Source organism: Oryctolagus cuniculus, chromosome 8 (genome assembly GCF_964237555.1).
Source record: "Oryctolagus cuniculus chromosome 8, mOryCun1.1, whole genome shotgun sequence".
Taxonomy (NCBI): Eukaryota; Metazoa; Chordata; class Mammalia; order Lagomorpha; family Leporidae; genus Oryctolagus; species Oryctolagus cuniculus.
In genome coordinates, this window is record NC_091439.1 from 91,728,375 (window position 1) to 91,752,784 (window position 24,410).

The window sequence follows — 24,410 nt, forward strand, 5'->3', positions numbered from 1 at the left end:
GGATGCTCATATCTCAGGAAGTAAGAAGGAGTGAGGGTCCGCAGCCACCAGCAACTATGAAGTCATGTGGAGTCCTTCTGTGAGGAAATTCTTTTTGGCTTGACTCTTCACATTATCATTTATTTTACCCATGGTGCCTGAGAATTCTGTCTACAAAATCATGCTCTTCTCCCAGAAGTCCTGACAAATGATCTGCTCATTGCCAGACTATGATTGATACCATATTTTGAAAATCCCAGAAAGCCATAGGTTATCCATTTTAGAAAACTCAATTTTCTAAAAAATCAAATTCTTAATGAATATTCTTTAAAAAGAAGCCTTTGCAGAGTATATTCCCTATTTTTAAACTTCTATCTGGCTAAGATTCTACATGATTTTGCTCCCAAGAATAGAGGTAGACTCCTCCCTCCCAAAGTAGGTTTTGAATCTATCTTTGTGCAACCTTTCAGTAGCAGGGTTTTTTCTTTTCTTTTTGCATTTTCCTCTTTATTTACTAGCAGATGGATATTTATCATTAGACTATCAGGAAACTAGTACTCCTATTCTAGAAGTCATTGTGTTTATAAGTACTTATATCCTTATTAGTGTACTTGAATTCCTTCTAGCTATCTTCTACAAATCATAATCATTGCACATACACACACACACACACACAAACAAACATACAAAAATGCAGTGTGTAGAGTACCTTGATTTCCCTTTGTCATCTTTTCTTGTTGTCTTGGTCAAGAAAGATGTTTAAATTTCACTATTTCTAATTCAACTTAGAATACAAAGTTGATGTTCTATAAAAAATAATGTTCCTACTTGAGTAGCCTCTTCTTTTGATTCCTTGGGAAGATGATGCATTATTTATGGAGCATCTTGCCATGAAATGTGTAACAAATCTTATGGAGTCTCAGTCTCCTTAATCCTCATCTTTCTAGTATGGCACAGAAATCTAATATAACAAATGTTGACTTCTGTTTATTTCAGTTACATTAGATTCCTAAAACAGTCTTGCAAAAAATAAAGAGAACTAAACATTGCTAGTTTCTACAAATAGCTATAAAAATTGTTCCCTAAGCAAGATTGGATAGTTATTTCAAATGAGATGCTTATTGGCAACCATTAGCATAGGTAGTTGCACCATTAAATGAAGGTCATCTTATATTACCGACAAGTAAAAGTATAAATAAAAGTATAGGCTTTTCTGATTACTCAATATTTGAGTATCAGCATATTTTTCTGAACAAAGCATTCTTATAAGCCTAGAAAATGATTAGCTCAAAAAGTTAAATGCCTTAATCCACAAATCACTTACATATAAATGGCTTAAAGTCATGTCAAGGTGACATTTTAAAAAATATTCACATAATTAGAAAATACATTGCACAAGAGTCACTTAATCCCTGACTCTTCCTCTTAGGGCAATTGTGTTTAGAAATGCCATTTAGCCGGCGCCGCGGCTCACTAGGCTAATCCTCCGCCTAGCGGCGCTGCCACACCGGGTTCTAGTCCCGGTTGGGGCGCCGGATTCTGTCCCGGTTGCCCCTCTTCCAGGCCAGCCCTCTGCTGTGGCCAGGGAGTGCAGTGGAGGATGGCCCAGGTGCTTGGGCCCTGTACCCCATGGGAGACCAGGAAAAGCACCTGGCTCCTGGCTCCTGCCATCGGATCAGCGCGGTGCGCCGGCCGCAGTGCGCCGGCCGCGGCGCGCCGGCCGCGGCGGCCATTGGAGGGTGAATCAACGGCAAAAGGAAGACCTTTCTCTCTGTCTCTCTCTCTCACTGTCCACTCTGCCTGTCAAAAAAAAAAAAAAAAAAAAAAAAAAAAAAAAAAAAAAAAAAAAGAAATGCCATTTAAAGGAGCCTTAGAGTGATTAAAACAGATTTCTTACAATGACCTTAAGCACTCTTGAACACTTGTGGTTTTTTTTTGATTTCCTAATACAGAAAATAACTTAATGTGATGACCTTTCCTAGTATGCATATGCACTGACTGCTCTGTGTTTGATTCTAGACATGCTTGTGGATTGTTAACCAAACTCCTCAAACTGTGGCCCTCCCATGATTGTTTCTATTATTTAGTGGTTTTCTATGAATTTGATTTGATTTATTATGTGGACAGAAGTCTTGAGCAAAACCAAATGAAAGGTATGGACTATGTTGTTGATTCTGCGGTCATAAGGGACATAGTGGAAGCTATGAAAACACTAAATCAGCAGCTGAGATCCAAAAGTGGCAACAAAATCCAAAATACTCAATGTAAAATCTGTATTAAGTTAATACTCAACACAAAACTAATGGATGGTCCTGATACTTGCTATTAAACTCTGCTCTTTCTTTGTGAGAATAGGTATTTTAAAGAATAAAGATATAATCAATACATTCCTTTGTAGTCACATAATAAGTTTTAAATGAAATGATTTTAGCCATTTGGTGTGGTCCTAATTTCTACATCCACTAAGACAGAGGGTTTCTCTTCAGAATGAATTTATTGCATATAAATTAGGCAAACCTGAGAATACACAGATAGGGGTTTTGTTGGTGAAGAGATCACAGTATAGAAAGAGAAAAGAGAGGCAATTTATAACATGGATACTAATAGGGTTTCAAGGAACTCCAAAATGACTCCAAATTAAATTTCACGTTTAGTAGTTTCTTTCTTTCTGAAGTTGCGGAAATAACCTGCCCCAATTCTGAAGGCTGCATTATTATACACAAATTGCTCAAAATAGGGCTTGACACATTAGCTGTTGGCTGTTATCAGCCCCTGTCATCACTGGGAAAACTACCCTCTTCCCTTTGTTCTTTACTTGTTATGCAGTAGCAGCCACCCCTTACTGGATGCCTACTATACATCACTATTTTATCCCAAGTAACATTTCATTGAATCCTCCCACTCTCTAGAGGACTGATTTCTAGATGGCAAGTTTAACATTCAGAAATTCACTGATTCGTCCAATTTTAGCTCTAGCAAATCCAGAGCTAAAATTCATGCTACACTTTTTGACTAAATCACATAGTCCCAAGGGTTTAGATCGCTATGGAAACTTGGGTTAAACTACTTAGTTCTCCAGTTCTATTTTTTGTGGGATTCTCTTGGGACTTACCCTGTAGGGCAAAGACATTGAAATAAAAACTTGCTTTAACTTGTAGAGAACTAGAAACACATACACAGTCAATTCAATGCACTTTCCTAACATACCTCCTTTTCTCCAGCCAGCCTGTAGAGGAGATGAATTTGTGGGCCTTAACGAATGGAAAAAACACAACTGAGCACTTTGCTTCTCAAATTCAATAGTTTACAGAAAACTCCACATGTCTGGGTGTGTCCTGTGACACTTACTGTGCATAATTAATAATCTACATTCATGCCAAAGTACTAAGCAACCTGGAGAGAATTAAACAAGTGTGACCCATAAAGAAAGAGGAAACATGAAGTATGGTGAAGAGGCTTGCTTTTCACGGACTGTGCTTATTCCCATCTCCTTGCCTAATGTCCCCTTCATCAGTTTCTTCCCCCATACCTGCCTTAAAGTAAACCGATGTGATTATACTGGATTTCTATCAATGCTGAACAGCTTATTAAATGTGTAGCTGTATTTGTTTTTATTGCTTTAGAATATAAACATTTATATGAACACCTATCACATATACTTCAATTTTTTAAAAGATTTATTTTAATCTCTATTTTTTAACTATTTATTTTAGTCTAGTCTCTCCAGACTGTGATCTCTTCACCAACAACACCCCTATCTGTGTATTTAAAAGATTTATTTTATTTGAAAGGCAGAGTTACAGAGAGGCAGAGGCAGAGAGAAAGAGAGAGAGAGAGAGAGAGAGAGAGAGGTCTTCCACCCACTGGTTCACTCCCCAAATGGCCGCAACGGCTGGAGCTGAGCTGATCTAAGCCAGGAGTTTCTTTTGGGTCTTCCACATGGGTACAGGGGCCCAAGGGCTTGGGCCATCTTCTACTGCTTTCATAGGCCATAGCAGAGAGCTGGACCGGATGTGGAGCTGCAGGGACTTGAACTATGGCTTTACCAGCTACGCCACGGCACTGGCCTCCACATAGACTTCATTTTATGGAAGTAATGATTGACTAAAATGTTTCAAATGGTTAACTACAGTCAGCACAGTTCTAAGCATTTTACATTATTTCATTTAATCTTTAGAACAGTCCTGTGACATACATATTCCTAATATCCTGTTTACACAAATAAACTAAATCCCAAAGAATTTGAATAAAATGTGCAGGATTAGGATCATAAAGCTAGCAAAATATACAAGATCATAAAGAAAGTAAAAATGCGAAGCCAGACAGCCGAACAGACCTTTTTGTTTTTTTGGTTCAGCTCTATATTATACTACTTTCCATACTCTTTAGAAAATCTGTAAAATGATTGAGGAAATAAATATCACCCATAATTGCATCGTTAAGAGGTAGCCATAGTCTGTAGTTTCAAACTATTCCACACAGAGACAATATTGTACCAGCACAAAGTTCATATTTTCACTCACTACATTTGCATAACTTAAAATATTTTAAATTGTTTGAATGTTAGGATTTCCTTTTTATGGTATATGGCACTTGCATCCAGCTTTTTAGGACTATCAGTTGCTCTCATATGTTTTACCACAAAAAGACTGCACTAACATATTTGTGTTTAAAATCTTTTACAGAATTATTCATATTTTTTTAAACTTTTATTTAATGAATATAAATTTCCAAAGTACAGCTTATGGATTACAATGGCTTCCCCCCCACAATGTCCCTCCCACCCGCAACCCTCCCCTTTCCCACTCCCTCTCCCCTTACATTCACATCAAGATTCATTTTCGTTTCTCTTTATATACAGAAGACCAGTTTAGCATACATTAAGTAAAGATTTCAACAGTTTGCTCCCACACAGAAACATAAAGTGAAAAATACCATTTGAGTACTAGTTATAGCATTAAATCTCAATGTACAGCACACTAAGGACAAAGATCCTACATGAGGAGTAAGTGCACAGTGACTCCTGTTGTTGACATAACAATTTGACACTCTTGTTTATGGCATCAGTAATCACCCTAGGCTCTTGTCATGAACTGCCAAGGCTATGGAAGCCCCCTGAGTTCACCGACTCTGATCATATTTAGACAAGGCCATGGTCAAAGTGGAAGTTCTCTCCTCCCTTCAGAGAAAGGTACCTCCTTCTTTGATGACCCGTTCTTTCCACTGGGATCTCACTCGTGGAGATCTTTCATTTAGTTTTTTTTTTTTTTTTAATTTCGCCAGAGTGTCTTGGCTTTCCATGCCTGAAATACTCTCATGGGCTTTTCAGCCGGATCTGCGTGCCTTAAGGGCTGATTCTGAGGTCAGAGTGTTGTTTAGGACATCTGCCATTCTATGGGTCTGCTGTGTATCTCATTTCCCATGTTGGATCATTCTCTCCCTTTTTGATTCTATCAGCTAGTATTTGCAGACACTAGATTTGTTTATGTGATCCCTTTGGTTCTTAGTCCTATCATTATGATCAATTGTGAACAGAAATTGATCACTGGGACTAGTGAGATGGCATTGGTACATGCCACTTTGATGGGATTGAATTGGAATCCCCTGGTATGTTTCTAACTCTACCGTTTGAGGTAAGTCAGCTTGAGCATGTCCCGAATTGCACATCTCTTCCCTCTCTTATTCCCACTCTTATATTTAACAGTGATCACTTTTCAGTTAACTTTCAGCACTTAAGAAGAATTGTGTATTGATTACAGTATTCAACCAAAAGTATTAAGTAGAACAAACAAAAAAAAATTACTAAGAGGGATAACATATCAAGTTGCTCATCAACAGTCAGGGTGAGGGCTGATCAAGTCACCGTTTCTCATAGTGTTCATTTCACTTTAACAGGTTTCCTTTTTGGTGCTCAGTTAGTTGTCACCTATCAAGGAGAACAAGTGGTATTTAACCCTTTGGGATTGGCTTATTACACTCAGCATAATGTTTTCCAAATTCCTAACAGGGATCACTTTTTCAGTTAAAATTTAAACACCTAAGAATAATTGTGTGTTAATTACAGAGTTCAACCAATGGTATTAGAAAAAAATACTAAAATGGATAAAGTATTACATTGTACATCAACCGTCAGGACAAGAGCTGATCAAGTCACTGTTTCTCATAGTGTCCATTTCATTTCAACAAGTTTCCCCCTTGGTGCTCAGTTAGTTGTTGCCGATCAGGGAGAACATATGATATTTGTCCCTTTGGGACTGGCTTAATTCACTCAGCAGGATGTTTTCCAAATTCCTGCATCTTGTTGCAAATGACTGGGTTTCGTTGTTTTTGACTGCTGTATAGTATTCTATAGAGTACATGTCCCATAATTTCTTTATCCAGTCTACTCTTGATGGGCATTTGGGTTGGTTCCAGGTCTTAGCTATTGTGAATTGAGCTGCAATAAACATTAATGTGCAGACAGCTTGTTTGTTTGCCAATTTAATTTCCTTTGGGTAAATTCCAAGTAGTGGGATGGCTGGGTTGAATGGTAGGGTTATATTCAGGTTTCTGAGGAATCTCCAAACTAACTTCCATAGTGGCTTAACCAATTTGCATTCCCACCAACAGTGGGTTAGTGTCCCTTTTTCCCCACATCCTTGCCAGCATCTATTGTTGGTAGATTTCTGAATGTGAGCCATTCTAACAGGGGTGAGGTGAAACCTCATTGTGGTTTTGATTTGCATTTCCCTGATTGCTAGTGATCTTGAACATTTTTTCATGTGCCTGTTGGCCATTTGGATTTCCTTTTTTGAAAAATGTCTATTGAGGTCCTTGGCCCATCTCTAAAGTGGGTTATTTGTTTTGATGTTGTGGAGTTTCTTGATTTCTTTGTAGGTTCTGGTTATCAACCCTTTATCAGTTGCATAGTTTGCAAATATATTTTCCCATTCTGTCGGTAGTCTCTTCACTTTCCTGACTGTTTCTTTTGCAGTACAGAAACTTCTCAATTTGATGTAATCCCAAATGTTAATTTTGGCTTTGACTGCCTGTGCTTCTGGGGTGTTTTCCAAGAAGTCATTGCCGGTACCTATATCTTTCAGGGTTTTTCCAATGCTCTCTAATAATTTGATGGTGTCAGGTCATAGATTTAGGTCTTTAATCCATGTTGAGTGAATTTTTGTGTAAGGTGAAAGGTAGGGATCTTGCTTCATGGTTCTGCACGTGGAAATCCAGTTTTCCCAGCACCATTTATTGAATAGACTGTCCTTACTCCAGGGATTGGTTTTGGATCCTTGATCAAATATGAGTTGGCTATAGATATTTGGATTGATTTCTGGTGTTTCAATTCTGTTCCATTGATCTATCCATCTGTTTCTGTACCAGTACCATGCTGTTTTGATTACAACTGCCCTGTAGTATGTCCTGAAATCGGGTATTGTGATGCCTCCGGCTTTGTTTTTGTTGTACAAGATTGCTTTAGCTATTCGAGGTCTCTTGTGCCTCCATATAAATTTCAGCACCATTTTTTCCAGATCTGAGAAGAAGGTCTTCGTTATCTTGATTGGTATTGCATTGAATCTATAAATTGCTTTTGGGAGAATGGACATTTTGATGATATTGATTCTTCCAATCCATGAGCATGGAAGATTTTTCCATTTCTTGGTATCCTCTTCTATTTCTTTCTTTAAGGTTTTGTAATTTTCATCGTAGAGATCTTTAACGTCCTTGGTTAAGTTTATTCCAAGGTATTTGATTGTTTTTGTAGCTATTGTGAATGGGATTGATCTTAGAAGTTCTTTCTCAGCCATGGCATTGCCTGTGTATACAAAGGCTGTTGATTTTTGTGCATTGATTTTATACCCTGCTACTTTGCATCTTTTAAGATACACCTAGAAGTGTAATTCCTGTGCCAAGTATGTAAGTTATGTGAGAGCCCCAGCTTGCTTTGCATCCCCTGAGACATTGTCTCTGTTCTTTCTGCCTATTGATCCCTTATTTACTCTTTTGTAGTGGCTTTTACTCCCAGAAGAGTTCCTAATTTCTAATTACATAAAGGACAAATTAGTCTCCAAATAGCAGTCAGCTGGTATTAGTTTAACAGGCTAGCGTAATGTTTTCAATTTTGCACTGTGTTTTCTCCCAAGTCAAACGTTCTGCACTCAAGGAGTGCAGGCTTTGTGTTCTTTAGTGCTTTCTCAAAGCAGGGCTTTGTCTGTGCTGCTACTACGCTCAGTCAGAGTCTGGCTCCTCTTGCTTCCTTCCAGTCTTTCTCCTCCAGGCACTTGCATTCCTTCTACGTCACAATATTATTGGATCCTGGCTACTACCACCTGGTTCAAGCTAAACATTTTGCTTTCCAAGCTTCTCTAAGTGCTGAAAGCTCCTTCCCTCGTTCCAACTGCCTTCTTTCTATCCTCCCTCCCTCCCTTCCGACTTCCCTTCCTACCTACCTTTCTTCCTTCCATCCTCCACTCCTTCCTATCTTTCTTCCCTCCCTCCTTCCCTTTCTTCCCTCCCTCCTCCTTCTCTCCCTTCCTCCCTCCCATCCTTCAATTCTTTCTTTCTTTACCTCCCTCCATCCCTCCTTTCCTTCCTTCATGCCATCTCCCCCACCCCCATCCAAACCTATTTAAGTCCAGTTGAGTGTCTCACATCCCCTGGCTGCTCTGCTTCTTGTTGCTAGGCTCTGAGATCAGCTTTTACTTAGAATCTTTGAATAACACAATATGCCTAGGCCCAGGTCACAAAATATGTCAAAGACTTCACTTGAGAAGAACCAAAGATCCTGGATATAAATAGGACTCAGATACTTTTCAGCCAACCACTGATTATAATTCGACATTTAAGTTCACTGTGAAGAAGGGAGCTCCACTTTCCAATTGCATTCTTGGTACTATATCTTCATTGTAAACAGAGGTAATTTTGAGAGAAGTTAGTTGGCCAGCAAATAAATCTTGATTTTCTAACAAAGAGTAGGAATGCTCAGTGAGTTGCAAAGACAACTCTGGGAGCTTCAGAAGCCCATGAAAGACCAACAGTATTACCCATGATCACTTCATGTTTAGATGACACACTGGAAACAGGGATCGGGGAAGTAGAATTGAGCTCTCTTAAATTATCTACTTTCTACAAAAAGAAAATTCACTCTGTCAAGTACATGTTGACAGATTTTTGGAACCAGGGAAAAAGGGATACAGAATCTTTTCTTTTTTTTTTTTAAATTTATTTTGTATTTAGTAAATATAAATTTCCAAAGTACAGTTAATGGATTGCAATAGCTCCCCCCCCATAATTTCCCTCCCACTCACACCCCTCCCATCTCCCGCTCCCTCTCCCGTTCCATTCACATCAAGATTCATTTTCAATTCTCTTTATATACAGAAGATCGATTCGGTATATATTAAGTAAAGATTTCATCAGTTTGCACCCACACAGAAACACAAATTGTAAAATACTGTTTCAGTACTAGTTATAGCATTACTTCATATTGGACAACACACTAAGGACAGATCCCACATGAGAAGTAAGTACACAGTGACTCCTGTTGTTGACATAACAATTTGGCACTCTTGTTTATGGCATCAGTAATCTCCCTAGTCTCTAGTCATGAGTTGCCAAGGCTATGGAAGCCTTTTGAGTTCTCCAAGTTCGATCTTATTCCGACAGGGTCATAGTCAAAGTGGAAGTTCTCTCCTCCCTTCAGAGAAAGGTACCTCCTTCTTTGATGGCCCCATTCTTTCTACTGGGATCTCACTCGCAGAGATCTTCCATTTAGGTTTTTTTTTTTTTCCCCCCAGGGTGTCTAGGCTTTCCATGCCTAAAATACTCTCATGGGCTCTTCAGCCATATCCGAATGCCTTAAGGGCTGATTCTGAGGCCAGAGTGCTATTTAGGACATCTGCCATTCTATGAGTCTGCTGTGTATCCCGCTTCCCATGATGGATCATTATCTCCCTTTTTGATTCTATCAGCTAGTGTTAGCAGACACTAGTCTTGTTTGTGTGATCTTTGACTCTTAGACCTATCAGTGTGATCAATTGTGAACTGAAATTGATCACTTGGACTAGTGAGATGCCATTGGTACATGCCACCTTGATGGGATTGTATTGGGATCCCTTGGCATGATTCTAACTCCACTATTTGGGGCAAGTCAGATTGAGCATGTCCCAAATTGTACATCTCCTCCCTCTCTTATTCCCACTCTTATATTTAACAGGGATCACTTTTCAGTTAAAATTTAAACACCTAAGAATAATTGTGTGTTAATCACAGAGTTCAACCAATAGTACTAGAACAAAACAAAGAGAAAATACTAAAATGGATAAAGTATTAGATTGTACATCAACAGTCAGGACAAGAGCTGATCAAGTCACTGTTTCTCGTAGTGTCCATTTCACTTCAACAGATACAGAATCTTTTCAAAAACACTTTAAAAATTATCTCTAGGGGCCAGCATTGTGGCATAGCACCTTAAGTCACCACCTGTGACGCCTGCATTCCATATGGGCACCAATTCATCATGGCTCCTCCACTTCCAATCCAGCTCCTTGCCAATGTGCCCTGAAAAGTGCTTGAGCCCCTGCCACACATGTGGGAGACCCAGATGAAGTTCCTGGCTCCTGGTTTTGACCTGGCTCAACCCTGGCCATTGTAGCCATTTGGGGAGTGAACCAGCAGTTGAAAGCTCGCTCGCTCTCTCTTTCTCATTCTCTCTCCTTCCCCCTCTCTCTATCCTTCTCTCTCCTTCCCCCCCTCTATCCTTTTCTCTCTTCCTCTCTCTGTAACTCTGTCTTTCAAATAATTAAATAAATCTTTAAAAAACCTTATATTTAATTATTAGTGAAACTTCTTAGCAAAGGAAATCTCCTAGCTGTGGCACAAGTGGTTAGGGAACACAATAGACGTGAAAGGATATTTCAGGTACAGAGAATCAAGACACAAGAATTAACTGAAACATGGGCCAGCTCTGTGGCATAGTGGGTTAAGCCTCCATGTACAGTGGTTCAGCTATTTGGAGGATTAAGTCACTCTCTATAAAGTATGTGGGAGGCAAAGGGCCATTTATCATTTTCCCAGACAGGGAAATGCATTGTGTAGCAAACAGGGACTTCAATAAATCAAGAACTATATTTCACCTAGCCGTAGTCTGGCCCAACAGTCATCTGGCCAACAGAAGTATTTCCTTGCTGTCTCCTCCCTTTCCCAGCTATAGTGACTTCAGTTCCCAGAAAGGAATATATGTCTATCATAGCTCCTCTGATGGGTGCATGCACTGTGTTTACAATACTATCTTCCTTGTTCTTCTAATTGTCAGGACTCTATTCCTAATTGGTTCATGCATGTTGTTAAAGAAAAACATTGCTCAGTGACATTTGGCAATGGGATTTTATAGGAAGAGAAAGAGATTGGGCTCAACTCTGAACAACATGGACTAGTGAGCATGGACTAGGAGCAGGGTAGGGGCCCAATAGATGGACAATTACTTACAGGAAATTCCAGGGATATGGAGATTCTAGTTAAGGTGATCTTACTTGGTTCTTTGTGAAGACAGACCAAAGTGATAGGACATCACTGGGAGATGGTGGAGGATGAGCAAGGTGATCAAACATTATTAGGAGTTGGTAGAAGATGAGCAAGTTGGTATCAAAAAGCAAGAGTATCAGAGAGGTCAGTGAGATACTTGCTAAAGTGCCTAGCAAGGATCTTTACTAAACCCAAATTTTATAAGGAAGGGCACAAATGGACCTAAGAGGAGGTTCAGAAGCCTGACTAAAATTTGGTCAAGCAAAGAATCTTTGTCAATAGGAGACTTGATTATTTGGTTAAACGTTAAACTGCTGAAAAGGAAAACCATACCCAGCATGCACAGCACAGCTCTACGCAAGAAGTAGGGGCATAGTGAATGTTAAGCAGAGGGCAGGAGGACCCTTTTCAGGGAAAGAGAATTCTATCTCAAAGCTAGAAGGTGGAAAGGGGCTTGTTTGCTCACAGATTATTATCTATATTAGAGTAAGGAGGAGAGGCAGCAATTCCCACATGAGTTGACAAGTGTTATCACTGGACAATAACTTGAGAAGAGCTGAGTGATGACCAAGTCTGAGGATACTTGAGAAACAAGTCACCGGATACAAATCGTTCAGAGTAGTTTCTTAAGAAACCCACATATGTCACTTATTATAAGCTGAGGAGTTAAATATAATTAAAAAGAATTGGGAAAAGATACTGGAATCTAGTCAGAAAGTCATTTAATGTAAATTCTGTAAGAGATAAACATAAGGAATTCATGCTGCCAGGAGATGCCTGGCTTGCCTTGGAATCTGCTGTAGATAGAAAAGATATGTAATTACCTCCAGTTTCATTGTTTTGTGTTGTGTTGACAGCTTAAAGCTCACAGTGCAATTACAATAGCCAACATTTTATAACTCTATATGCCAGGAATTTCTTTTATATGCTTTGTATGGATTATAAATCTATTTAATCATTGCATTAATGTAATGACTTAGGAACTATTGAGGAAATGGTGGCTGAGAAATTGTAAATAGTTCACCCAAGGCTATCAGCTCACAAGTGATAAGGTTGTAGTTTGAACTCAACAACCACTATTTCTAAACCAGCTTTCTTAACTATTGTATCGTTGAGACTCCCAGTATAAATAAAGCTTATTCACTTACATGGTCCTTTTCTGTATGTTTTCATGTGAACAATAAAAAACTCCCTTTCCAAATTAATACATGTATTATCACCTGCTCAGACTTGTTATTATCATCTCATATTTTTAACTTCTAGCTGCCCTCTCCATGGACCATTCCTCTCTCCTTACTCTTCCATGTTTTCGCCAGTTGATAACATTGCACCATGGCTCACTAACCCTTTAGCAGTCTATGGCTAATTTTGATTAGCCATTAGCTGGCAAGAGACCTAGCAAGTGAAGGGTTGGATTAGATTGGCTCTACTTTTGCCATTCTCTTTCTGAACCCACAACTCATGATTCAAAATAGTGTTTAGTCTTCTGTTTCCAAAGGAAGTAGGCTTCCCTCCAATCTTGGAGAGGCTGGACAAATCTCAACTAAGTTTTCATCTCTCAAATGGGTGTTAGAGGGTTAGAGGAAACTATGGAGGATTTGACATCTATGCATTTGCTATGTGCCAGTTTAGTTACCTTATATAAATTATTTCCTATAATCTTCACAGCAACCTTTAAAGGCAGTAAGTATTGTAACTCTCTGTGTTCTAATTTAGAAAACAGCCCAAATTCTCTCTTCCTTAAATGGCAGAACTAGAATTCATTTCAGTTTTACTTGTTAGCAAAGGTTGTGCTCTTTACACTGTCAGTTGTATGGCAAAGTCAAGGGGTTAATCCAGAGTTGAAAAATTATAGAACTGACAACTTCTGCTTTGTGAGTACTAGGCATGCAATATCTAATTTGGTCCCTTATGACTCTGTAAAATTTGTACCACTATTATTTCTAATTTATACAGGAGGAAAAAGAGACTTAGATTAAAGAAATTTACCTGGGATTGGATCATTAAATCTCTCACTCCAACCCCCAAGTGTTGTTTATTGGCTTAGCACAAACTAGATTTTCTTCCTTTGTTTTCATTTTTCTACAAGGCAGATGTGTGTGTGTACGTGTGTGTGTGTATGTGTGTGTGTGTTTATGTCTGAGCAGTCTCCAAAACAGTCATGGAAAATGTGTATTATAAAAATGCATACTTTAAAAACTATTTTTGTTCCAAGATAAACTTGTTTTAAGCCACTTTCCATGAACTTTTTAAAGTACTCTTGCATATAAAAATATATCTGAATGCTTTTTGAATGTCATGTTCTGTTCTACACCCTTGACATGATGATTTAATATAATCCTCACAACAAACATATGATGTGGCTATCATTATCATCCCTATTTTACAGAGAAAATTATCATCCCTATTTTACAGGGAAAATAAAGCAAAGAGTGGGTAAATCCTGTGTCATCAATATCACACGGGAGTCAAGAGGGGTGATGGGAATCACTCTAGAGATTATGCATCTGAGCTCGCTGAGTTCAGCTGCCTTTTACCATTTATGTTGCCATCAGAACTCTCTTCCTGAAACTCAGAGTCCTGTACACTCCCCCAAGCACCTGCAATAATTTCCCATTATTTATGAAACAAACTCAAATGTGTGTTAAAATGTATGTTGAATGACATTCAAAGGTCTTCACAATTTGGCTTTCTTTTCATATTCTATTTTCATTTCTCCTTTTGTTGATTCCATGTCTTCTAGATAACTTGCCAGCTCTAAACTAGTCAAGCACACTTAGCTATTTGTGATTTTTCTGTGACTGAAAGACTTTTATTTGTCTTTTAGACTCCAAGTCAATGTTCATGTTGTCTCATATGGTTATCTTACCACAAAGCTTTCCTTGTTCTCTGTGTGTAAAACAGCCCTTATTTTCTGCATTTATTTATATCTACATAATGTCACCTATTTCACTGTATTTTGCATTATGCTTTGATGGTTATTCCTCTCTCACCCAGACAAGACCATGAATCTCTTGAGGTCATGACCATACTCATGGTCTGGCATTCAATGCAGGCGATTGACATTCAATAAGCATTGCTGCACCAAGGATTTTAAGGGTGATTGATTATATATTGTGCATGTTTTTAGCTTTGAGAGGAGAATAGATCTAACTGTTGAGTTAAATTAACTCTCAGAATAAATAAAAATTATATATTATATAGATGAATTATACTCAAATATATAAATGTATAATTTCTGTATTGCATGAACTTTTCAGACAAGAGTGCAGTGATCTGAAATTCAGATCATAGTGAATGATGACAACACCAAGGCAGGCCAGTTCAAGGGTAACATGTCTGCACACCCAGCTGAGCCACTGTGAAGTACAACTTTTAAGTCAACTGTTCAAAAAAGTTCTTTCTAAATGTCCATCTTCCTTTCCTTCCTTCTGACTGGAAATGATGATGGAACAATTGTAGAAGTCACAGAGCTGGATGGTAGAGCCTCCTTCTACTTTGGGTCCCTGGCTAGCTTTATAGAAACTGCCTACTTACACAGAAGTTTTAGATAATAGAAAATAATAGAGAAATAAACTCCTATGTTGCCTAGTTGTTTAAATGAAGGTTCTATTTACTAACCAATACTCCAATCAACACACTCCCAAACACATTTATACAAGAAGTAAGCCCTAATGGGATTGTAAGTTTCAGCTTAAATATTCTTTGTTCAGAGAGACATTTTCTATTCTTTCAGTCTAAACCATTTTCCTTATTATGGCCTATGTTGAGGCTCAGCTGTTGAATAAAGCTCTGCATTATTTATAACTCTTGCTTATATTTGTGACTGTCTCTCTCCCATACTAATCAGAAACTCTATGTGCATAAGGACAGGGATTACATTTGCTTATTCACATTCATAAATACACTATCTGGAACAATAAGTACATGCTAAGTAAACATAGCTGATAATAATACAAGTAATAATAATAAGAAGAATAGCAATAACTACCGTTAGCTAAATACTTCAGGAGTTGTACTGTACTGTCTTACAAGCATTATTTATTTAAATATTCAAGAATATATGGAAAAATCACTAATAATGGTATTATCTTATTTTACTAAGTAAATATAATTAGAGAGGTTCTGTAACTTAGCCTAGGTCACACATTTCAAAGTTTATATTTTGAAGTTGGGACTTTCCTCTGTGCTTCTATATATCATGGGAGTATAGTTAACAAAAGTCAGGAGCATAATATCCACATAGCTCTACTAACTGAGAAATATATGAGTTCTATCAATTGAGATCTAGATTGTAGTGAATGATGACAATATTAAGGCAGGCTAGTTGAGTGACAACATGTCTGAACAGGCAGCAACCTCCCTACATCACTGCAGCACTTAAGTTTTTTTCTCTACATATCTGCAACAGAAACAAAGGCCTGTAACATGGTTTATAATTTAAAAATGATTGTCCAAAGTCAATGAAGTTAATTCAGGATGAGGCGTGATCAGCATTCTTCTGGACTCTATAATTCTCAAATCGGTAATTACAAGGGTATTTTTTTGAGTTAAGGGTTTGATCTGGAACTTATTCATACTTCCGAACTATGCATGATAATTATTTTGATGCATGTTTGTGGTTGAAACACCTCCCTCACACCCCACACAAACCCAGCCAAGAATGTAATAGCTAACAAAAGAAAATTCTCTTACTAACTGTAAACAAACTTGCGCAAAACATTGGGAAACAAGTAAACTAGAAGTCAGAGCACTGAAGGTCTGGGTCTGCACTGGTTAAGGTGGTGGACATGACCTAAGTGGCAATTTATCTTTACATTTAAGTTAAATAAAAGCAAGAGCTGGCATTGTAGCATAGGGGGTGGGGCTGCCACCTGTGTTGCCAGCATCCCATATGGGTACTGGGTCCAATTCTGGCTGCTCCACTTCCAATCCAGTTCCCTGCTAATGTACCTGGGAAGGCAGTGGAAGATGCCCCAAGTGCTTGGTCCTCTGTACCCACGTAGGAGACCTGGAACAAGTCTTGGCTCCTGGCTTCTGTCTGGACCAGCCCTGGCCATTGTGGCCATTTGGGGAGTGAACCAGTGGATGGAAGATCTCTCTCTCTCTGTCTGTCTGTCCTTCTCACTCTGTAACTATGTCTTTCAAATAAAAATAAAAATAAATCTTTAAAAACATTAAATAAAAGCAATGCTCTCCCAGCCCCCAGTTTCCCCTTGCACTGGTCACATTTTAGGTGCTCAAAATCACATGCATTTAGTGGCCATTTTGTGAGATAGTGTGATTTATAGAACATTTCCATCCTGGCGATAAATTCCACTGGACAGAATTCTAGATAATGTTTTTCAAACTTTTCTCTCTCAAGACACATTTAAGCTCTCAAAAATTATTTAGAGCCCCTAAAGAGGTTTTTATAAAAGTATTGGGTATAATCATTGACATTTTCTTTACTAGACACTGAAACAAAATTTAAAATCCCAACACATTACATTTGCCATCAGAGTGCTAACATCACTCCTCATCACAGAACTCTGCACAACTCTACTATTCAGTTTTGGTGAGTCAGGGCAAAAAATGCAAATAATATCTTAGTGTTTTAATTTTTTAAAGATTTATTTATTTATTTGAAAGTCAGTTACACAGAGAGAGGAGAGGCAGAGAGAAAGAGGTCCTCCATCCGATGGTTCACTCCTCAATTGGCACAACGGCCAGAGCTGCGCCAATCCAAAGCCAGGAGCCAGGAGCCAGGAGCCTCCTCGGGGTCTCCCATGTGGGTGCAGGGGCCCAAGGACTTGGGCCATCGTCTACTGCTTTCCCAGGCCACAGCAGAGAGCTGGATTGGAAGTGGAGCAGCCAGACATGAATGGGCGCCCATATGGGATGCAAGTGCTTCAGGCCAAGGTGTTATTTTTTTATAACCAGCCCCTATCTTAGTGTTTTAAAGATGTTTTATCCTCACAGGTGCACTGAAAGGGTCTTGAAGCTTTCTAGGGATCCCTAGATTATGCTTGTAAAACACTGATCAAGACCCTACTCTGTCACTAACTAGCTCTCTTCTTTCCATTTTCTTCTAAATATGTATGATGTTTATTTTGCCCATTGAAAAATATTTCAGATTTTAAATGTTTGGCAAAGTTAAATTAAAAAATAATCTTAGTTTTTTTACCAAAATCAAACTTCTTTGAGGGGCGAGGAAGTGAAGAATCTTTCAGTCGCTTCTTCTGACTGAATTAAAACCTGATGTTTCTCATGAATATGTTAGTCATAGTTTGAATTAAATTGAGTTTAATGATTTCTCTGATCTAGCTTCAAACCTAAACACTATCAAAATTATTGCAGAATGTTTGGTTTCAGACTAAGTAGTTACAGGTCCTTCCTACTTGATCCAAAAAGTATGAAACATCCCACAATGCAATAACACATGTTGAACTTTCAGAGTGAATACAATTTACTATTGCTAAAGGAAAGCAATGGATTGAGTTGTAGATAGAGTACATTGGAACAGTTTAACTATAACAGAATTTTCAATGTTGTCTTTAGTAAAAGAAGTGACTCTTTTCTGGGAATTTGTAAATGTCCATTCTGATATTGACATGAATTTTGTTGAACTTAGTAAAGAGCACAAAAAAGATTTCACAGATTTTATTAATATCTGTGATTTATATTACTCTTTGCTAGGATGCTTGCTTAGGTAAGTATATAATATTTGAAAGACAAAAATGAATGAGCAGAATTCATGCTTTAATGGTAAGAGGTAGAACCCACTTGGCAAAACCCTCCACAGTGGGAATTTGCTGTCTCTCCTCTTCTGAGGACTACTAGTCATTGGCAAAAGAAGTCACTCTCAAGTAATCAGTCTCTTCACACTGAGCAACCAAGACCTGTTTCCTCCTTTTCTTCCTAGATGATACCAATTGGTGCTTATAAAACCCTTCAAATACTTTTGCTAGGTGAACCAAATATGTCTCCTGAAAAATAAGTGGCCTTTGAAGCTACCCAAATATTTTTCCTGAGTGATGCTGGTTGCCAGACTGCTAGACTGGCCTATATTCCTTTTCAACTCTTTTTTTTTAACTTTTATTTAATGAATATAAATTTCCAAAGTACGATTTATGGATTACAATGGCTTCCCCCACATACCGTCCCTCCCACCCACTACCCTCCCCTTTCCCACTCCCTCTCCCCTTCCATTCACATCAAGATTCATTTTCGATTATCTTAATATACAGAAGATCAGCTTAGTATACATTAAGTAAGGATGTCAACAGTTTGCTCTCACACAGAAACATAAAGTGAAAAATAATAGATGATTTTTTTTTTAATGATGATGAAATCAGAGCAGACCTATTGTCATGTTTAATCCCAGTGAGAGTCAAGTTGGGAGTTGATAATTTCTTTCTTTTTTTTTTTTTTTTTTTTTTTTTACAGAGGATCAGTTTAGTATGCATTAAGTAAAGATTTCAACAGTTTGCACCCCCATAAAAACACAAAGTGAAATATATTGTTTGAGTACTCGTTATAGCATTAAATCTCAATACACAGCACATTAAGGACAGAGATACTACATGAGGAGTAAGTGCACAGTGACTCCTGTTGTTGACTTTACCAATTGACACTCCTGTCTATGGCATCAGTAGTCTCCCTATGCTCCAGTCATGAGTTTCCAAGGCTATGGAAGCCCTCTGAGTTCTCCGACTCTTATCTTGTTTAGACAAGGTCATAGTCAAAGTGGAGGTTCTCTCCTCCCTTCAGAGAAAGGTGCCTCCTTCTTTGAAGACCTGTTCTTTCTTTCCACTGGGATCTCACTCGCAGAGATCTTTTGCCAGAGTGTCTTGGCTTTCCATGCCTGAAATACTCTCATGGGCTTTTCAGCCAGATCTGAATGCCTTTAGGGCTGATTCTGAGGCCAGAGTGCTATTTAGGACATCTGCCATTCTTTGAGTCTGCTGAGTATCTCACTTCCCATGTTGGATCCCTCTCCCCTTTATTTATTCTATCGGTTAGTGTTAGCAGGTACTAGACTTGTTTATGTGCTCCCTTTGACTCTTAGTCCTTTCATTATGATCAATTGTGAACTGAAATTGATCACTTGGACTAGTGAGATGGCATTGGTACATGCCACCTTGATGGGATTGAATTGCAATCCCCTGGTATGTTTCTAACTCTACCATTTGGGGCAAGTCAGCTTGAGCATGTCCCAAATTATACATCTCTTCCCTCTCTTATTCCCACTCTTATGTTTAACAGGGATCACATTTCAGTTAATTTTTAACACTTAAGAATAACTGTGTATTAATTACAGAATTAAACCAGTCATAATAAGTAGAGCAGACAAAAAAACTACTAAGAGGGATAATGTATTAAGTTGTTCCTTAACAGTCAGGGCTATGCTGATCAAGCCACCGTTTCCCATAGAGTCCGTTTCACTTCAGGAGGTTTCCTTTTTGGTGTTCAGTCAGTTGTCACCGATCAGGGAGAACATATGGTATTTGTCCCTTTGGGACTGGCTTATTTCACTCAGCATGATGTGTTCCAGATTCCTCCATTTTGTTGCAAATGACTGGATTTCGTTGTTTCTTACTGCTGTATAGTATTCTAAAGAGTACATATCCCATAATTTCTTTATCCAGTCTACCGTTGATGGGCATTTAGGTCGGTTCCAGGTCTTAGCTATTGTGAATTGAGCTGCAATAAACATTAGGCTGCAGACCGCTTTTTTGTTTGCCAATTTAAATTCCTTTGGGTAAATTCCAAGGAGTGGGATGGCTGGGTCGAACGGTAGGGTTATCTTCAGGTTTCTGAGGAATCTCCAGACTGACTTCCATAGTGGCTTGACCAGTTTACATTCCCACCTTTTCAACTCTTTCACTGCCTAATGCTTAAGGCAAGGATGACTGAAGGTAGCGGTGTGATTAGGACTTCTTCACATGTTACCTTTGGAGGTTCATAGAAGACTGACTACTTCACTACATGTTCAGCCTCAGAGAAAAACAACAATTTGGCATGATTAGTCCATTTTTGATCAGGACCTTATCATTATCCCCACCAACATTGTTTTGGAAATGAATTGCAAATGTATAATCTTATTTTTCTGCGAACATAGTTTATCATCATTTGATAGTTTGGCCATCTTGATTGGAAAAGAATGAAAGCTTTGTAAAACAAGATGCTTGCACTAAACAATTGTATCACCACAAATTATTATGCCTATTTAGCATGTTGTAAGGGATTCCATTCTAAAAGTACTGTTAAGTCTTCTAAACAACTGCAAAATTATATTTTAAAGTCAGTACAAGGAGATTCAGACTGAGATTAACATTTGCTTAGTTATAATTTAAATTCAGTGAGAACAGACACATTTTCAATTTTTTTAAAAATTTTTTTTTTATTTTTTGGCAGGCAGAGTGGACAGTGAGAGAGGAGAGAAAGGTCTTCCTTTGCCATTGGTTCACCCTCCAATGGCTGCCGCGGCCAGCGCGCTGCCACTGGTGCACCGCGCTGATCGGATGGCAGGAGCCAGGTACTTCTCCTGGTCTCCCATGGGTGCAGGGCCCAAGCACTTGGGCCATCCTCCACTGCACTCCTGGGCCACAGCAGAAAGCTGGCCTGGAAGAGGGGCAACTGGGACAGAATCCAGCGCCCTGACCGGGACTAGAACCTGGTGTGCCAGCGCTGCAGGGTGGAGGATTAGCCTAGTGAGCTGCAGCGCCGGCCTCACATTTTCAATTCTAAACTGCTTTGTGTGTTTCTAATTGGGGATTATAACATCTCTTTATGTTAGAGAGTTGTATACAATTGTTCCTTTGTGGCTAGCAATTTTTTTCTTGCAAAGATGTAGTACAAACTGGTTTAGCCATCTTCTTCTGCATGGATCCAAATTCAATAGTCCTTAATATTATTCTGTCCTTTTGGGGAAGTTCATGCTTCCTCTGATCTTTGCGGATAGGACTTACAATTTCCTCTAGGTGATAAGGTCCCATGTAGATGTGCCTCAGAATTATGTGCCCTAGGATTGAAAGGGAGGGAATTGATTTCATCCTGCAATATTCATCAGTGGCACCAAAGGGGTCAACTCTTCTCACTTCCAAATGTCCCCATATCGGAGAAGCTCCTGGGGCATAAAACAAGAGACAGGGAATGTGGGTAGGACCATGTGCCACCAGATTATACCTATACAGATCTGTTTGCAGCAGGAATTGATAGGTAAATTGTGCTCCCAGGAAATACAAGGGAGGAAAAAACCCAATAAAATTATTACAGATAGTAATAAGGAATAACAAAAATCTGTGGGCCATGTGGAGATGTTTTCTCTTGGGTGAAAAAAAATGAAGGAGAACATTGTGGCTGAATTTTTCTGAATACATTGCAGTGTATTTATTTTGATATCCAATGCATACAAGGAAAAAAATGAGTGTAAGGCTGGCAGAATTATTGCAGTCCAATGTCTGCTCTGCATGCTCACTTCCCACAGCTGTCTCTGTTCCCAGTTTGTTGGTTTCTGGGAATATGGTCAAGCTAAGTAGAGTGTGTTTTTTATTGATAAAGTTCCTGATTCTAATTTGATAGAGTTCACGAGTCAGTATGCAGGCCTCCAGGATAATTTTCTGTCATTCCAATAGACAGTGGCTGCTTGCTCTCTGGTTGATTTGGGTCAAGTACTTGGATTGCTTCCCTGATGACTGATGGCAAAAAGAGGGCAGCCAAGTGCATCCCAGGTTATAGATAAAGCTCTGGGCAGCATTTCTGATGGGAGAAAACCAAGAGAAGCCAGAGAAGAGTGAAAAGAAAGGAGTGGTCCTCCTTGAAAGATAAGAAATAACACTCCGAAGGAAGGAGACTGGGGCTGTGACCATGACAATGTCTTGCAGGGTGAGAGAAGGATGAGTTCGTGATGAATTGGATGTCTCAGTGCAATCCTGAGCAGATTACCTTTATCAGCCTTTCTGTTTTGGGTCATAGGCCAGCCATCTCATCACAGCCAAGGTACCAGTCTTCCTTTTAGGGAGCCTGCAAATAGTACTGCTTACTCCTTTCTGAGACTCGATCATATTTAGGTAAGAAAATATACTAGTTAAGAGAGCAAAGTATCATTTTATTAATAATAGAGTTATTAGTGGCTTTTTATAACTGTGGGTAAGTGAAGTATTAATATTGAACTAGAATTAGACACACACACCTACTCAACCGCAAGCTGGGTTGGAAAAAAATCAGATATTTCCTGTGAGGTAAGTTAATTTCACTCTTGGCAGAGAGCAGAGAAGATCATTTGCTTTTGCTGGGCATGTGGTTCTGTGTGAAAGGTAAGGAGGGAGATTCTCTTTTATGGAATTTGGTTGATTACTACAAACTCATTAGTCTAAATAAGTGAATCGTCCCTTTGGAAGAAGAGGAACCTAATGAATTATTTTACAATGTACCTCTGGTTGATTACTACAAACTCATTAGTCTAAATAAGTGAATCTTCCCTTTGGAAGAAGAGGAACCTAATGAATTATTTTACAATGTACTTCCTTCTTCAGAGATAGATACATTATGAGGGTAAAGAAGCAGATTTACAGATGAAGCTCATACTTCTCTGAGCAGTGGAACCCATAGAGCAGCCCATACCATCATCTTGTTGTCTGATCCCAGTGAGTGGGTTTGGTGTCACATTCTTGACCTAGTGGGACTCACTCTGCTGTTGTAGATTTTTGACTCCCCTAGACAAAAATAATATGACAAAGAAACTAAAATGTATGAAGAAAGTACTTTGACATTTATGTGTTTCCTGGACTTACAGCTTCTAAGATGTTGAGACATACACTGTATTTCAGTGAGTTTAAGAACACAGTTGACCACAGCTTAACATATCTGACATGTAATATGGATTACTGCTGATAATAAACACTGATTAGCAGATTTTTCCCTTTCATATGGTATTAAAATAATAGTGTGCCTTACAATTTATAGTATCTTAAAGTCAATGAGTACTAATGAATAATGGGGCTAGGATTTGTCACCTGATTTATGTGATTATAAACTTTAAATTATTTTCTGGTCAACATTAATTCTTATCTGAACTACACAAGCAATTAAAGCAACTTGAGCTTCATGTTCTATGTAAATAATTTTCTTCCTTCTCCAATTGTTCCATGTATTGGTATACAATTTGGGATTTTGTATCTAGTATAATGCCATCTGTATAGAATTATGCTCCTTGGGAGCCAAATTCCTTCTTATCTACTGAGCTGAGGCTTAAGTTCTATGGAGTGGACTGATGAAAGATGTTTATAATCACAAGTTGAACAAGTGGTGATTGAATGTACCAGCAGCTGGGTTTTGTTAGAAGGAGATCAAGCCAGGGCTATTCACATTATTTTATGTAAACGCGACTTAAGTGGAATGTGAGGGGAAAAGACTTGGGAACTTTCTTATTGCTCAAGACTATTCTTGTTGCAATTGAGAAATATGGGAAATAACTGAGTGATATTTGACTTAGTAGTTGGAGTTCATGCAATATTTTAAAAAACATTTTTTAACTCAATACATTTGACTTGTCTGCTTGTGCAAAGTATCAATGAGGAAAATGATTTGATGTCTGCTGTTAAGACTCTTACTTGATATAAACAGAGAATGACTGAGTGCACTCATGATAATATCTGAGATATTTAGTGAGGGTCAGAGAGGTGATATGTAGTCCTGAATAAGGAATAATTCATGTTTGCATATGGCAATCAGAAAAAATATCATAGGTGTCAGCAGAGCTTTGAAAGCATGGGTAGAATTTTTTTCATGAGGAGATGCAATTGATACTTCTGAGTTCCAAAAATGGCAAGCTAGGTTATTTGGAGTTGAATCCCCCCAAAACTGTAAATGTTAGATAAATATTTTTAGGAAATCTTTTGGGGTAGGTGTTGTAGTGAAGTGGGAAAAGCTACTGCCTGTGA

General features: G+C 38.5%; 1 long non-coding RNA gene across 1 annotated transcript in view; it reads left to right on the forward strand.

Moving 5' to 3' along the window:
- Nucleotides 1-24,410, forward strand: part of LOC103350774 (uncharacterized) — a 53,186-nt gene that overhangs the window by 24,488 nt on the left and 4,288 nt on the right. The window contains exon 3 of the long non-coding RNA XR_518671.4: nucleotides 1-24,410. This exon is cut by the window's right edge and continues 4,288 nt beyond it. This is a non-coding gene — a long non-coding RNA (uncharacterized lncRNA).